The following is a 14,802-nucleotide window of genomic DNA, read 5'->3' as shown; positions in this document are numbered from 1 at the left end:
GATAGCTGGTTCGTAATATGGAGAGATACCAACAGAATGGGTTCAATTCCCGCAGTGGCTGTGGTTATCCATAAAAGCCCCACCTTCTCAACTTTGCCTCTCACCTGAGGTGTGGTGCCCCTCAGATTAAATCACCGCCAGTCAGCTCTCTCTCAAAAGGTGGAGAGCAGCCTCGGGGACTATGGCGACTTCTGCTTTCACTCACCTCCGTGTTCCCCTCAGAGTTCAGTTCACCAGGTGCACGCCATTTGAAACCAGTTGTACATCTGAGACATAATTAGGTGTGGCATGTGAGTGTCCCTTTCAGAAAGGTTTTTGTCTTATCATACGGCTTCAGTGATGTTATTTTGCGGGTGGAGCTGGGCTGTGGCTGTGAGGTGTTTTATGTTTCAGTTTCAGTTTGACTGTTTTGGACAACAGAAGGAGAAAGAAGTGCCTTGGTAACTGTAAAGATGTAGTTGCTTTCTGGATGGAGTTAGGATCTGTTGGTTGAGACTGGACCAGAATCTCAAGACGAGGATGAGTCCCATTCAAGTGAGAATACAGTGTGCTGGGCGACACCCTTGAAAAGGGGTTTGGTTTATTGGATTTTGTTATTGAATTGGAACAGTTAAGGAGGAATTCATTAAATGTTATATGCACAGATTACGGTAGTTGTGTGGTGTCTTTATGTTTATAATTGATAAAATTCTTGCTGTGTTTCTAGATATATATGTGTTAACTGCATTCCTGGAATAAACCTTGTTTTGATTAAAACCTGCAGTGAAGGCTTTTGTGCTCATCCTAGCCAAATTCAACATAAAGGTTGTAGGTCAGGTGAACTTCATAATACACTTTGGAGTTTCTGAGCCCTGGCCCATGACAGGTGAAAATTTACTATAATGACTTTCCTAACATTTGGCTGCAGGAAACACGGTCCATCATTGACAGGGAAGAGGGGGTCATCACGTCCTGCATTCACGTCTCCGGGAAATCCATCTAGGGCCGTCTAGGGTATGTTACAGTTGTGCCACCAACACTCACGCCGGGAGCAGACACATTTAGGTAAATCTTTGGCAGGACTGTGGCATTCATTCCTGAAGGAAATAGGGAGAGTACAGGGCCAACATGTTCCTATCAAGAAAAAAGGGAGGGACCAACAAATCCAGTGAACCCTGGATATCAGGGGTTATACAGCATTGGATAAGGAGAAAAAGGGAGATGCCAAGGGCTCAAAATAGCAGAACTTCTCGAGGCCTATAGAATGTGGAAATTAGGAGAGTAAAAAGAGGACATAAAAGAGGTAAAATAATGAGAAATTTTAAGTTGTTTTACAAGTACATTAAGGGTAAAAGGATAACTGGGGAAAGAGGAGGGTACATTGAGGACCACAGTGGAATTTGTGTGTGGAGCTGGAGGAAGTATGGGGCGGCACAGTGGTGCAGTGGTTAGCACTGCTGCCTCACAGTGTCCGGGATCCGGGTTCGATTCCCACCTTGGGTCACTGTCTGTGTGGAGTCTGTACTTTCTCCAGTTGTCTGCATGGGTTTCCTCCGGCTGCTCTGGTGCAGGTTAGGTGGATTGGACATGCTAAATTGCCTTTTAGGGTGAGGTTACAGGGTGGGGGATAGGGCCTAGGTGGAGCGCTCTTTCAAAGGGTCAGTGCAGATTCAATGGGCCAATTGGCCTCTTTCTATACTGTAGGGATTTTATGATTCTATGATTCTAAGGAGGTAGGTTACTAAACGCATGCTTTGCTTCAGGGTAGTGAAAGGGCTGTTGTGGGTGTAGAAATCGGAGAGAAGGACTGTGATAAAAGTAAAGAAATTAACATGGACAGAGAGGAGGTTCTGAGTGGTCTGTCATGCTTAATCGTAAACAAATCTCCAGGGCTAGACAAAATGTGTCCCAGGCTGCTGAGTGAGGCAAGGGAATAAATAGTAGGGCGCTGGCAATAATTTTCCATTCCTCTCTGTGCACAGGAGACGTGCTGGAGGACTGGAGGATCGCCAAAGTGGTTCCATTATTCAAGATGGGAGGAAGGGATAAATCAGGAAACCACAGGTCGGTCAGTCTGACCTCAGTGGTGGGGAAACTATTGGAAGCAATTCTGAGAGACAGAATTAATCTGCATTTGGAGAGGCAAGGGTTAATCAAAAACAGTCAGCATGGTTTTGTTAAGCACTTTTATTTGGACTTCAGCAAGGCCTTTTGATAAGGTCGCATGTGGGAGAATGATAGCGAAGAGCCCATCGCATCCAAGGAAGTTTGGCAAATTTGATTCAGAAACAGAGGGTGATGGTCGAGGGGTGTTTTTCTGACTGCAATCCTGTGTCCAGTTGGGTCCAGTGGGGATCAGTGTTGGGGCCCTTGTTGTTTGTGGTTTGTATAAATGATTTAGATATGAATGTAGGAGGGTTGATCAGTAAGTTTGCGGATGATATGAAAATTGTTGGGGTGGTAAATAGTGAGGAGGATAACCTTCGATTACAGGAGGATAGAGACGGGCTGGTCAGATGGGCTGATCAGTGGCAAATGGAATTCAATCCGGATAGGTGTGAGGTGATGCCCTTGGACAGGAGAGAAAACGCAAGGGAACACATAATAAACGGCAGGGCTCTGGGAAGCACCGAGGATCAGAGGGACCTTGGTGTGCATGTACACTGGTCCCTTAAGGTAGCAGAGCAGAGGTACAGTGGTTAAGAAGACAGATGGCATACTTTCCTTTATTAACCTAGGCATAGAGTTCAAGAGCAGGGAGGTTATGCTGCAACTGCATAAAACATTGGCTAGATCACAGCTAGAGTATTGTGAGCAGTTCTGGAATCCACTTTGTAGAAGGGATGCAATAGCACTGGAAAGGGTGCAGAGGATATTTACCAGGATGTTGCCTGGGCTGGAGAGTTTTAGCTAGGAAGAGAAATTGGATACATTGGGGTTGTTTTTCTTGCAACAGAGGTGACTAAGGGGGCACATGATTGAGATGTATAAAATTATGAAGGGCATAGATAGAATAGACAGGAAGAAACTTTGCTCCTTGGTGGTGGGCTCAATGACCAGGGGGCATAGATTTAATGTAAGGGGCAGGAGGTTTAGAGAGGATGTGAGGAAAAACATTTTTATCCAGAGGGTTTTGGGAGTTTTGAACTCACTGCCTGAAAAGGGGGTGGTGGCAGAGACCCTCATAACATTTAAGAAGTATTTAGATGTGCACTTGCGATGCCAAGACAAGTGTTGGAAAATGGGAATAGAATACCTTGATGGTTGTTTTTGACCCGCTTTGGGCTGAAGGCCTTTTCTGCGCTGTAGATCTCTATGATCCTGTGTTAAATTGTGAAATCTTGCTCTGTCATTGGAGGGGCTGGTTTAGCTCAGTGGGCTAGACAGCTAGTTTGTGATGCGTGGGTTCAATTCCCATATCAGCTTACCCGAACAGGTGCCGGAATGTGGCAACTAGGGGCTTTTCACTGAAACTTCATACTTGTGACAATAAAAGGTTATTATTATTATTTTAGCTAGCAACTGGAAGTCCAAACCTATTTTTATTGGTCTCTATTCATTTCTCCCTCACGCACTTATCCAGTTTCCACTTGGATACAAAAAGTTATTCACCTCAATTAATCCTTGTGGAATTGAGATCTGCATTCCTATTATTTTCTTGGTGTAGAAGTGGCCCAAGTTTCCCAGTGGATTTATTAGTGACGGACATATATTTACATCCCCTAGCTCTGGTCTCTCAATTTCCAGGGCTGACCAAACTGAATGTCATTACTTTAGCTCATCTGAAAGTGCTGTCCAGTGAAATGCTCTTGATGTATATTCACCATCGTAACGCAGGGAAAAGCAATTGCCAATTTGCACAGACCAGGCTCCCACAAGCAATAGTGCGATAGTGATCTGTTAATCTGTTTTACTGATGCTGGTTGAGAGCTAGAAGGTGGCCAGGATGTTAGGGAGGAAGCCCCCATGCTCTTCCTTCAAATACTGCCATCGGATATTTCCAAACCACTACAAAGGTAAGCTCTGGCTTTAGTTTAAAGCCACAGCTGGAAGGTGAATACTGCATTTCTTTAAAGGCATTCGTGAGCCAGATGGGGCTTTACAAAAAAAAATTCCAACGGTTTAATGATCAGTCTTACGCTATCTATTTATTCACTATTTATTTATTGAATTTGAATTCCACCTGCTGCTGTGATGGGATTTGATCCCATGCTCCCAGAGCATTAGGGTGAATTTGTGTGCAAGTCCCATTGTCACTGCCCCCCCTGCACAGCAAGTATGCTGAGACTATGCAGAAATGTTGGGAATCTCAGTTGCATTCATTCAAAATACCTGCCGTACAATTCTTGTGTAAAAATTACGTTTCTGAAATCAGGGGCTGGATTCTCTGCCGGAGGGATGCTCCGTTTTGCCAGCAGCCCAGGGGTTTGCCGACGGTGTGGGGCTGCCCCACAATGGGAAACCCCATTGACCAGCCGGCCGAATGGAGCAACCCACCGATGGGGTGGACCTGAAATGCGGCGCGGAGGGACGGAGAGTCCAGCGCCAGATTTCTAGGCCTATAGTGTGTTCGCATTTATTCACAGGGGGATTGAGTTTCAGAGCCGTGAGGTTATGCTGCAACTGTACAAGACCTTGGTTGGACCACATTTGGAGTATTGTGTGCAGTTCTGGTCACCTCATTCTCGGAAGGATGTGGAAGCATTGGAAAGGGTGCAAAGGAGATTTACCAGGATGCTGCCTGGATTGGAGGGTAGGTCTTATGAGGAAAGGTTGAGGGAGCTAGGGCTTTTCTCATTGGAGCGAAGGAGGATGAGAGGTGACTTAATTGAGGTGTATAAGATGATGAGAGGGATAGATAGAGTGGACGTTCAGCGACTTTTTCCTCGGGTAGATGTAGCTGTTACAAGGGGGCATAATTCTAAGGTTCATGGTGGAAAATATAGGAGGAATGTCAGAGGTAGGTTCTTTACTCAGAGAGTGGTTGGGGTGTGGAACGCACTCCCAGCTATGGTAGTGGAGTCGGACACTTTAGGAACTTCAAGCGGTTATTGGATAGGCATATGGAGTGCACTAGAATGATTGGGAGTAGATTGATTTGATCTTAGTTTCAGACTAGTTCGGCACAACATTGTGGGCTGAAGGGCCTGTACTGTGCTGTACAGTTCTATGTTCCATGTTCTAGGCAAGATGGAAGGTTGACTTTTGCACTGGTAATAATTTTGAGGGGTTGAAATCCATGCCGATTCTTGGAAACTGCCAATAGTGACACTATCTCAATAGTTGCTGGGCATTATTCTGAACTCCCCAGCTATCTATTTGCTTTGAAATGAGAAAAGAGCAATTTCAAAAAAGATTCACTGGACTGTTTCCAACAACTCCCGTTCCCAAAGCTAGCACAAGGTACCTGAAACATGAAGGATGTTTGGGTCCAAAGTCATGGTTAACCCTTACATGAGATACAATATTACTTGAGTATATACAGTAATAATGGAGGGTTTCATCGTCTTCTTCAATCATCTGCCTGAAGGCAGGTCTGACCCACTGCGCCACGATCTCCATCATGGATAGGACAAGGAGGCAGGTCCTGAATCTACCCCAGCCGGAACTGGAATCCAGCCCCAGGCTGTTGGCACAAATCTAGGCCAAGCTGACCATCCAACTAACCGGCCTCCGAATGAATCCGATTTCCCGCGTCAACATCCACTTTTACATGCATGTTGTAGTCCAGAGACCTGAAGGGTGATGGTAGAGGCAATGAAGAGGTTAAGCAGTTCCATTATGTTGGAAAAACCTGTCAAAGTAATTGGAAAGATCAATCAACATTAAACATTCTGCCTTCAGCCCTCGGCTGATCATAAACCAGGTGACTTATGGCATTGTTGTCAAAAGAGCTTTCAAATATTGGTACATTCAAAGTCATTAAGATAATTGGATCCTCTCTCATTAATTGGTTAAATTTGCCCATCTATATTATTGTTCGTCTCTATTGTTATTTATGCCTACACTAGAAAATGCAGAGTGGCTTAATGCTTCTGAAAGTAACATTATTCCCAAGCTGAAAAAATCTGCCACCCTGCATATGTACCCCACTCACCCCCTCCTTCACCCCCCTCATCCCCTTCCCCTTCCCGCCAGCCCCCCCCCCCCCCCCCCCGCCCCCCGCCCCCCACTCCCCCCAGCCCGCTGTTTAATCATACATCGTCTTGTGTCTTACAGGACCTGCCAGAGATGGGGCCAATCCATCCGGGGGCCCCCGCCAGTCCCAGAGCCGGTGCCCACAAGACGGCCTAGCACTGACGGGGTGACCAACCCGAACACCAGCCCTCTGCCCGAGTCGCAGGAGACCACGGAGCTCGTGCTCGGGTCGGAGGAAGACACGGACGTTCCGTCACAGATGTCTCCAACACCCTCCACCATCCCAGAGACGATCACCTCGGTTGGGCACATTAGTGAAGAGGCTCCTGGGACACTATTCGGTGCGCAACACACATCGCATCCGGTACAGAAGCTGGAGGTGGGAGCAGCCGAGTGCCTGGACGGTTGGAGGGCAGGCCGGCCGCAGGAATCAGCTGCCGTCCAGATGGGTCCGGGCTTCTGGAACAGCCAGTCCCGCCCACAGTGGAGATGCAGTCAGAGTCCCAGAGGCTACTGGAGGGGATGACGGCCAGCTTCCAGCACCTGCAGGCTCAGGTGGAGGAGTCCATCCGCGTGCAGGAGCAGGGGTGGTGCCGGACGTGCATGCCACCCAGGGCAACACCGCATGGGTGACGTCTGCGGCGGAGGCAATGGGGAGACATTGCAGCAGCGCTCTTCAGCGTGGCCCAGTCACAGCAGGCCGGCTGAGAATGTCATCGGCATTGCTGAGACGGTTGCCGGCGTGGCGGAGACACTGGGCGGGGTGGTCCAGTCCTGGAGAGGGGTGTTCCTGATCCAAAGGGAGTTGGCCCACACCCAGAGAGACGTGGCCCAGTCACTGGCTGATGTCCCTCTCAGGGTGGTGGCACAGTCAAAGATGGAGATGGTCCACTCCCTGTGCTCCATGGCAGCGAACGGGCAGACCCTTGTCGAGACCAGGGCGGGCCTCCAGGACTGGCAGTGCCTGGTGGCGGGAAGGCCTCAGGCGATGGCTCCCCTCGCACCCCTGCCCCATGGAGTAACCCGGGGGCCATGGGGCACCCCGAGGGAGGAGGAAGTGTTGGGGCCCGTGCCGGTGACTCTCTCAGGGGAGGTGCAGGAACAGCACAGCACCTCGCACTCCCCTCCTCCTGTCCCTGGTGCATCTGGTGGACAGCGGGCAGAACAGGGTGGCACCATGCCACCCGGGGCACCCGACAGTGCCATGTCGATCCAGGCCGGGTCGCCCCAGGAGACGTGCGCCAACAGGGACCCTTGTCGCAGGGCAGGATTACAGCAGGCCGCCTCCACTCCTGCTGGACCGTATGGGGAACCACCTAGGCGTAGTGTTAGGGCCCGTAAGGCCAGAAAGCTAGGCACCAGTTAAGTTGGCATGTGTGCAGGGCATAGTTGATTGATGGGGCTAGGGCACAGACTGTATATATTTCTCCACAGTAAATAAGTGTTAATAGCGTTGAAACCTGCCTCGTTGCTCTGTCTGATGGGTATGGGGGAGGCCCCATGGGTGGACCATGGGGGTGTGGGTCTGAGATGGTGGTGCCTGTGCCCCTGGCCAGCAATCCCCCCCTAGTCAGTGAAACGTGTCACGCGGAGGGCGTCCCGGGCGCGCTGGCCCTGGCGATGGCGACATGCGGCTCCCCGTGCTTGCCCGGCCCCCATGCCTCGCTCATCGTCCCCTTCCCCTGAATCCTCCTCGTCGGACGATGCCTGCCCTTGCTCCCCATCCTCCTCCTCCAACACATTGCCCCTCTGCTGGGCTACATTGTGGAGGATGCAGCCGGACACCACGATGCGGGCGACCCTCCCAGCCTCATACTGGAGGACCCTACCAGTAGAGTCTCGGCACCTGAAGCGCATTTGCATGATTCCGAAGCACCGCTCGACCACATCTCTGGTCACTGTATGAGCATCGTTGTATCGGTCTCTCCGTCGGTCGGTGGCCTCCGGATAGGCGTCATCAGGCACGACCGCAATGGGTAACCCCTGTTTCCCAGCAGCCAGCCCCGCAACCAGGCGGGATGCCCTTCAAACATGTCGGGGATCACTGAGTGTGCCAAGATGAAGGAGTCGTGCACATTGTCCGGGTAGCGGGCACAGACGTGCATGATGTGTATCTGTTGATCGCAGACCTGCTGGATGTTCATGAAGTGGAACCCCTTTCTGTTAGTGTATAGCGGCCTGTTATCCGCAGATGGCCGTAGGGTGACATGCACCCCATCGATCACCCCCTGGAGCACGGGGAGGCGCATGTCACCATCGCCAGGGCCAGCGCGCCCGGGACGCCCTCCTCGTGACACGTTTCACTGACTAGGGGGGGATTGCTGGCCAGGGGCACAGGCACCACCATCTCAGACCCTCACCCCCATGTTCCACCCACGGGGCCTCCCCCATACCCATCAGAGCAACGAGGCAGGTTTCAACGCTATTAACAGTTATTTACTGTGGAGAAATATATACAGTCTGTGCCCTAGCCCCATCAATCAACTATGCCCTGCACCCATGCCAACTTAACTGGTGCCTAGCTTTCTGGCCTTACGGGCCCTAACACTACGCCTAGGTGGTGCCCCATACGGTCCAGCAGGAGTGGAGGCGGCCTGCTGTAATCCTGCCCTGCGACAAGGGTCCCTGTTGGCGCACGTCTCCTGGGGCGACCCGGCCTGGATCGACATGGCACTGTCGGGCATCCTGGCAATGGCAGCGAAGCCCGAACATCCTAGTGGGGGCAGTCCACAGGATACTGGATGTACCGATTCACCTGGGCATATAGGGCCTTTATGTTGGCGCGGATGCACCAGTGCACTGATGCCTGTGAAATCCCAGACAGGTTCCCAGTTGGCGACTGGAAGGACCCCGCCTCATAGAGGTTGAGGGCGACCGGCACCTTGTCGGTCATCGGGAGCAGATGTCCTCCCCCATATCCCCACGGTGGCAGGTGTGCCAAAATCTGGCAGTCTCTCTGCTCATCCGCAGTCTTTATCTGCATGCCCCGTCCTGAAGGTCCTCGAATGACATGCGGTTGCGGCACACACTCATCCAGTGCCTCCTTGACACCTCATCCTTGGCCTGTTGGGCGACCTGCCCCTCTGCTGCAGCTTCCCCCTCCTCTCTGAGCGGCCTCCACTCACGTGACTGCAGGGTATCTTGCAGGGCTGCGGCCATCGCCACGGCGGCCAGCATCGCGGGTTGGTGTCCGAATGCCACAGTCTGCAGGGGGTGAAAGGCCAACATGTTAGCATGGCGCATACTCCCGTGCCCCTCCAAGTTCCGTGGGCTATGCAGTGGCCCGGTTGGCACTGCGGGCCATGCCTGAGCTCCACCCCCCCCCCCCCCCCCATGCACTCCGGCCCCGTCGGTGCCCCCAGTCCTGGTGCCCGTTCCTGCTGCCTGGGCAACATTGGCTGGCTGTGGGTGTTGCCCTGGGTGGTCCCCCGGTGGGTGGCAGCCGGTTATGTGGGGTGTTCGGTGGTGGGTGGGGTGCTGTGGCGGGGGGGTGGGGTGCGGGAATGGACGCACCCATACGGTCGATGTAACTGTGTAGAACCAGGGGCCGAGGTGGGTGGTCAGCAGCCCCCTGGCTGCGGGGCTGGCTGCTGGGTAACCCGCTGTGGTCTATGCCTGGACACCGTCCCAATCCTGTTGGGGGCCCCCGGCTGTTCGGCCTGTCCCTCCTACCCCTCCCCCTCCCCTCACCTAGCTCTGGAAGCCCCCCCCCTGCCACGGACAGGCTGGGCAATGTCTGGGCTGGCAGCCCTCAATCACTCCACGCCATTTCCTACCTCATGAAACGATTTGGAGGAAAAGGTAGCTGGTCTGATTAGTAAGTTCACAGATGACACCAAGGTTGGTGGAGTTGCAAATAGTGTTGGTCTAACACAGAGGGGAAACAGACCATAAATGGCGAAACTCTTAGGAATGTAGAAAGTCAGAGAGATCTGGGCGTGCAGGTCCTCAGATCTTTGAAAGTGGCAACACAAGTGGACAAGGTAGTCAAGAAAGCATACAGAATGTTTGCCTTCATTGGATTGGGCATCAAGTATAAAAACTGACAAGTCATGTATAGAACCTTGGTAAGGCCGCACTTGGAATATTGCGCACATTTCTGGTCGCCACACTACCAGAAGGATGTGGAGGTTTTGGAGAGGGTGCAGAGGAGGTTTACCAGGATGTTGCCTGGTCTGGAAGGGTGCTAGTTATGTGGAGAGGCTGAATAGGCTTGGACTGTTTTTAGAAAGACGGAGGTTGAGGGGTGACCTGATCGAGGTCTACAAGATTGAGGGGCATGGATACAGTGGATGGGCAGGCACTCTTTTCCCAGGGTGGAGGGGTCAGTCACTAGGGGGCGTGTGTTTAAGGTCCACGGGGCAAAGTTTAGAGGAGATGTTAGAATTTAGAGGCAGGTTTTTTCCGCAGAAGGTTGTGAATGTCTGAGGTTGTGGAAGCCGATACATTAACGGCGTTCAAAAGGCATCTCGACAAACACATGGATAGGATGGGTAGAGAGGGATACGGCACAAGGAAGTGCTGAGGGTTTTGACAAAGGCTGGTATCATGACCGGTACAGGCTTGGAGGGCCGAAGGGCCTGTTCCTGAAGTATTGTTCTTTGTTCTTTGTTCTCAAAGGGAGATGATTGTCCGGAATTGAAGAGTTATTTGTTTTTGCCATCAATCCCATTGTTTCTTCCCAGCTTTTCTGATAAAGCCATCTTACGAAACAAAGGACAATGCCACTCAAACATGTGCTGTATTGGTAGGTGTTAACACTATTGGTGTTATATCATTCACTGCACTGAATCTACTGGGACCTTAACGATAGCTTGATACATAAAGAAAGATAGACTTGCACCTCCCACGATGCCGTGGTGTCCCAAATGCTTTTAAAGGCAATTAAGTACTTTCAAAACTTAACAACACAACGTTGACGTATGCTGCAGCAGATCGTCACTTCACAGGGACTCAATTAGATAAAAAAGGTGCCGGGTAAGGGAGCAGCTGTTAGGAACCATGGCTAAAAGCTTAGTCAAAAGGTGTTACAATGGAAGGTAAATTGGGCAGGTTCTACGATGATCACGTGATCTGCTGCTGCAGGTGACAAGTGTTAAAGGTGAACGATAACCCCCTGAGCATTGCTGCACATTACAAAACATAGAACAAACGTACAGTGCAGAAGGAGGCCATTCGGCCCATCGAGTCTGCACCGACCCACTTAAGCCCTCACATCCACCCTATCTCCGTCACCAGTAACCCCTCATAACCTTTTTTTTGGGTCACTAAGGGCAATTTATCATGACTAATCCACCTAACCTGCATGTCGTTGGACTGTGGGAGGAAACCGGAGCAGCCGGAGGAAACCCACGCAGACATGGGGAGAACGTGCAGACTCCACACAGACAGTGACCCAGCAGGGAATCGAACTTGGGACCCTAGCGCTGTGAAGCCACGGTGCTAAGACCTTGTGCTACCGTGCTGCCCTTTGGCTCACCTTTTTCCTTCACACAATATATGCCCTTGAATTGTGGTCCATGACGTTATTTCTTATTTAAAGGAAATTACTTCTGCTTATTAAGTCTCCAATAACTTGATCAAATTGACCAACAGCAAGAACAAATGGCATTTTCATATAACATAGCAAAATATCCCAAGATGCTTTCCAAGAACGAATATTAAAACAGATTTGCCATAATGCCTTGGAAGGAGATATTCAGCCAGTTGACAAAGGCTTGATCAAAGTCTTCGGTTTTAAAGAGTGCCTCGGTTCAGCAAACCTTTGATTTTAGAAATGAACTTGTTTGCAAACCCCTCCATGGCCTTGCTCCCCATTACATCTCCTCCAGCCCGACAACCCTCCGAGACTTCAGCACTCCTCCAAATCTGGCCTGTTGTGTATCTCCCATGATAATAGCTCCACAATTGATAACCCTGCTTCAGTTGCTGTGATAATTTCCTCTTAAACCTCTCCTCTCACATCTCTGCTCTCTCACCTCCTTTAGGACGGGCCTTTAAGCCTATCTTTTTTGACCAAGCTTTTGGTCATTTCTCCGACTATCTCCTTGGGGATTTGGTGTCAAATTTTACTTGACCACACACCTATGAAAAGACTTGGGATGGTTTATTACATCCGAGGTGCTATGTAAATCCAAATTGTTGCCGAGGAGCAGAGAGCAGAGCGAGGTAGCAAGGCAGCGAGGTTCTGGGATTGAATTCAAGAGTTTAGGGTCTAAGATCCAGGGTGAGTAGGCCGCACTGTGCTCCTGGCACTAACCCCCGTTCAATTCACCAGCAGTTCCTGCAAGACACAAGACAAGCCGCATGATTAGACTGGGGGTGGTGGGGTTGGTGGAGAGGGGGCGTGGGAGTATGTGGGTGCGGGGGGTGATGCTACAGCGGGGTGTTGGGGTGCTATGGAAGCATATGGGGTGGTGGGGAAGGGGTGGGTGGGTGACACACGTGCCAAGAGGGACCGCAATTCAGCAGGGTCTCACTTCCTCGGCCGATGCCGACCTCCACCCCGGCGACTGCCCTTTCCTCGGGCCCTCTAACCACGTCCAGTGCCCTCTGCCCTGCCGCAGTGATGGGCCACACTCCCGCGGTTCCCCTCCAGTCTTTCCCGCTCTTGACGGTTGTGTGTGGCCTTCTCTGGGGGCTTGGGCGGAGGGACAGAAAACGCACAGTGTTAGATCGGCTGACACATGCAGCTCAGGGATGGCTAGCTGGTGGCTTCAGTGACCAGGGCACCGTCCATGGTGGCCGGTTTGGGTGTCGGTATGTGGTGCAGGGTGGGGGTTCAGCCGCCCACCGGGAAACGGGTTGGTTTAGCACACTGGGCTAAATCGCTGGCTTTTAAAGCAGACCAAGGCAGGCCAGCAGCACGGTTCAATTCCTGTACCAGCCTCCCCAAACAGGTGCCGGAATGTGGCGACTAGGGGCTTTTCACAGTAACTTCGTTTGAAGCCTACTTGTGACAATAAACGATTTTCATTCATTCAGAGTGCTGCCTACTCACCCTGGCCGCCCTGAGGTGGTTGTACAGTTTCTTCTGACACTGCTGGCCGGTCCAGATGGTGTGGCCCATGGCGTTTGACAGCTCCTGCCATCTGCGCCCAGGCCCAGCCAAAGGCGGCAGCTAGCAGCCGCCTCCCCACCCTGGGGAACAGCGTCGCCCGCCTCTCCTCCACGACATCCAGTTCAGCGTTGGCAAATCTCGGGTGCCGCCCTCTTGGCTGCCACCTTGTTGGCTGGGCTGGGGGAGTAAAGTGGGTATATGCAGCTGCAGCTTGTCAGCCTCCTGAGTGTCAATCCCGGATGTGGTTCCATGTGGCGCCGGTGCAAGCCCCTTAACGCCTGTTGAATTGGTCTCGGTGCGGCGCCAGTTTTATTGTCGTAGAACTCCACGAATCCTGCTCACCATCAACACTGCCTGTTTCTTTCTCCACAGCTGCTGAAGTTGCTCTGTCCATTATGTTTGCGAAGATGTCGAGTGGCCTCAGATAATAAGATTAATTTTCTCACTAAAATCACAGGGAGAGAAATTTCAGACAAACAAATTAAATCATCATACGTACAAGAAGTAAATGTGATGGGAGAAAAAACATTTTCACACAGCGCGTGTTTTGTGTCTGGAATGCACGGCCTGGAAGTGTGGCGGAGGCAGGTTCAATCAAGGCATTCAAGGGGGCATTAGATGATTATTTGAACAGAAGCAATGTGCAGGGGTACGGGGAACAGGCACGATGCTCGTTTGGAGAGGCAGGACAGACACGATGGGCCATATGGCCTCCTGATGTGGCATGACAACTCTGCGATTCTGTGATGAAACGTTGCTTTATTTGTGAAGAGAAAATGTGATGACTGCTTTCATGAAATGAGCCTCATTGAAAATTCTGATCACGGAACTTTGTTTATGTACAATTAGGCTGTTTTTGTTATCATGAATTGATAATGTGCTGAAACAATATTTAAATCCCAGCGACTTTGCTGAAGATACGCCTCTTTCAGTGGGTCGCAAATGTTATTTCAATGCATCTGGTGCTGGCTTAAAGGTTCAACTCGCTCCCTTTTGTGCTGTACCTTCGATGATATAATTCATTAACCTCTTTAGAAAAAATCTGGTTTACTACTCCACTATTGCTGACAAATGGAAGAAATCATGCCACCCTGTGCCTGAATTGTAAAGCAAAACTTGAACTAAGCCTCGACTGGCACTGTAGCTGGGTAAACCTTTGACTCTGCCACACCTCAGGGTGTTAAAGGAAATTGGCAGGTGAAACCGTGACTGATGTACACTGTGCGGGCACATAACTGGAAATCCTGTCATCAGCGCAATGCCTGTGTAATGATCTGTATATCTGCTGGTATATAAGGGGTTAACATCTATATTATAGTGCTAGACAACCACTAGATGGCAGCACCGAATCTATGCATATAAACTGCACTCAGAGGAGATTCCCGCCTCTTCCTATCAGGAGTGACTAGTGAGCAGAGCGTTAGAGATATAGCTTAGTTGGCACATGTAGTTAAACATTTCCTGCACTTCTTCTTATTTACTTAATCATCAGTTATAGTTGTAGAAGAGTGAACAAACTCATAGATATTTATATTTGTTATTCAGTAAATGTTATTTGCTTAATTTGAAGACTGATAGTTTTACTGAACTACAACCATTAGACCATTCTGGCAGTCAGCAAAAGA

The sequence above is a fragment of the Scyliorhinus torazame genome, chromosome 5 (genome assembly GCF_047496885.1).
Source record: "Scyliorhinus torazame isolate Kashiwa2021f chromosome 5, sScyTor2.1, whole genome shotgun sequence".
Classification (NCBI taxonomy): Eukaryota; Metazoa; Chordata; class Chondrichthyes; order Carcharhiniformes; family Scyliorhinidae; genus Scyliorhinus; species Scyliorhinus torazame.
The sequence above is the reverse complement of the archived record's forward strand: the minus strand, read 5'-3'. Positions refer to the sequence as shown.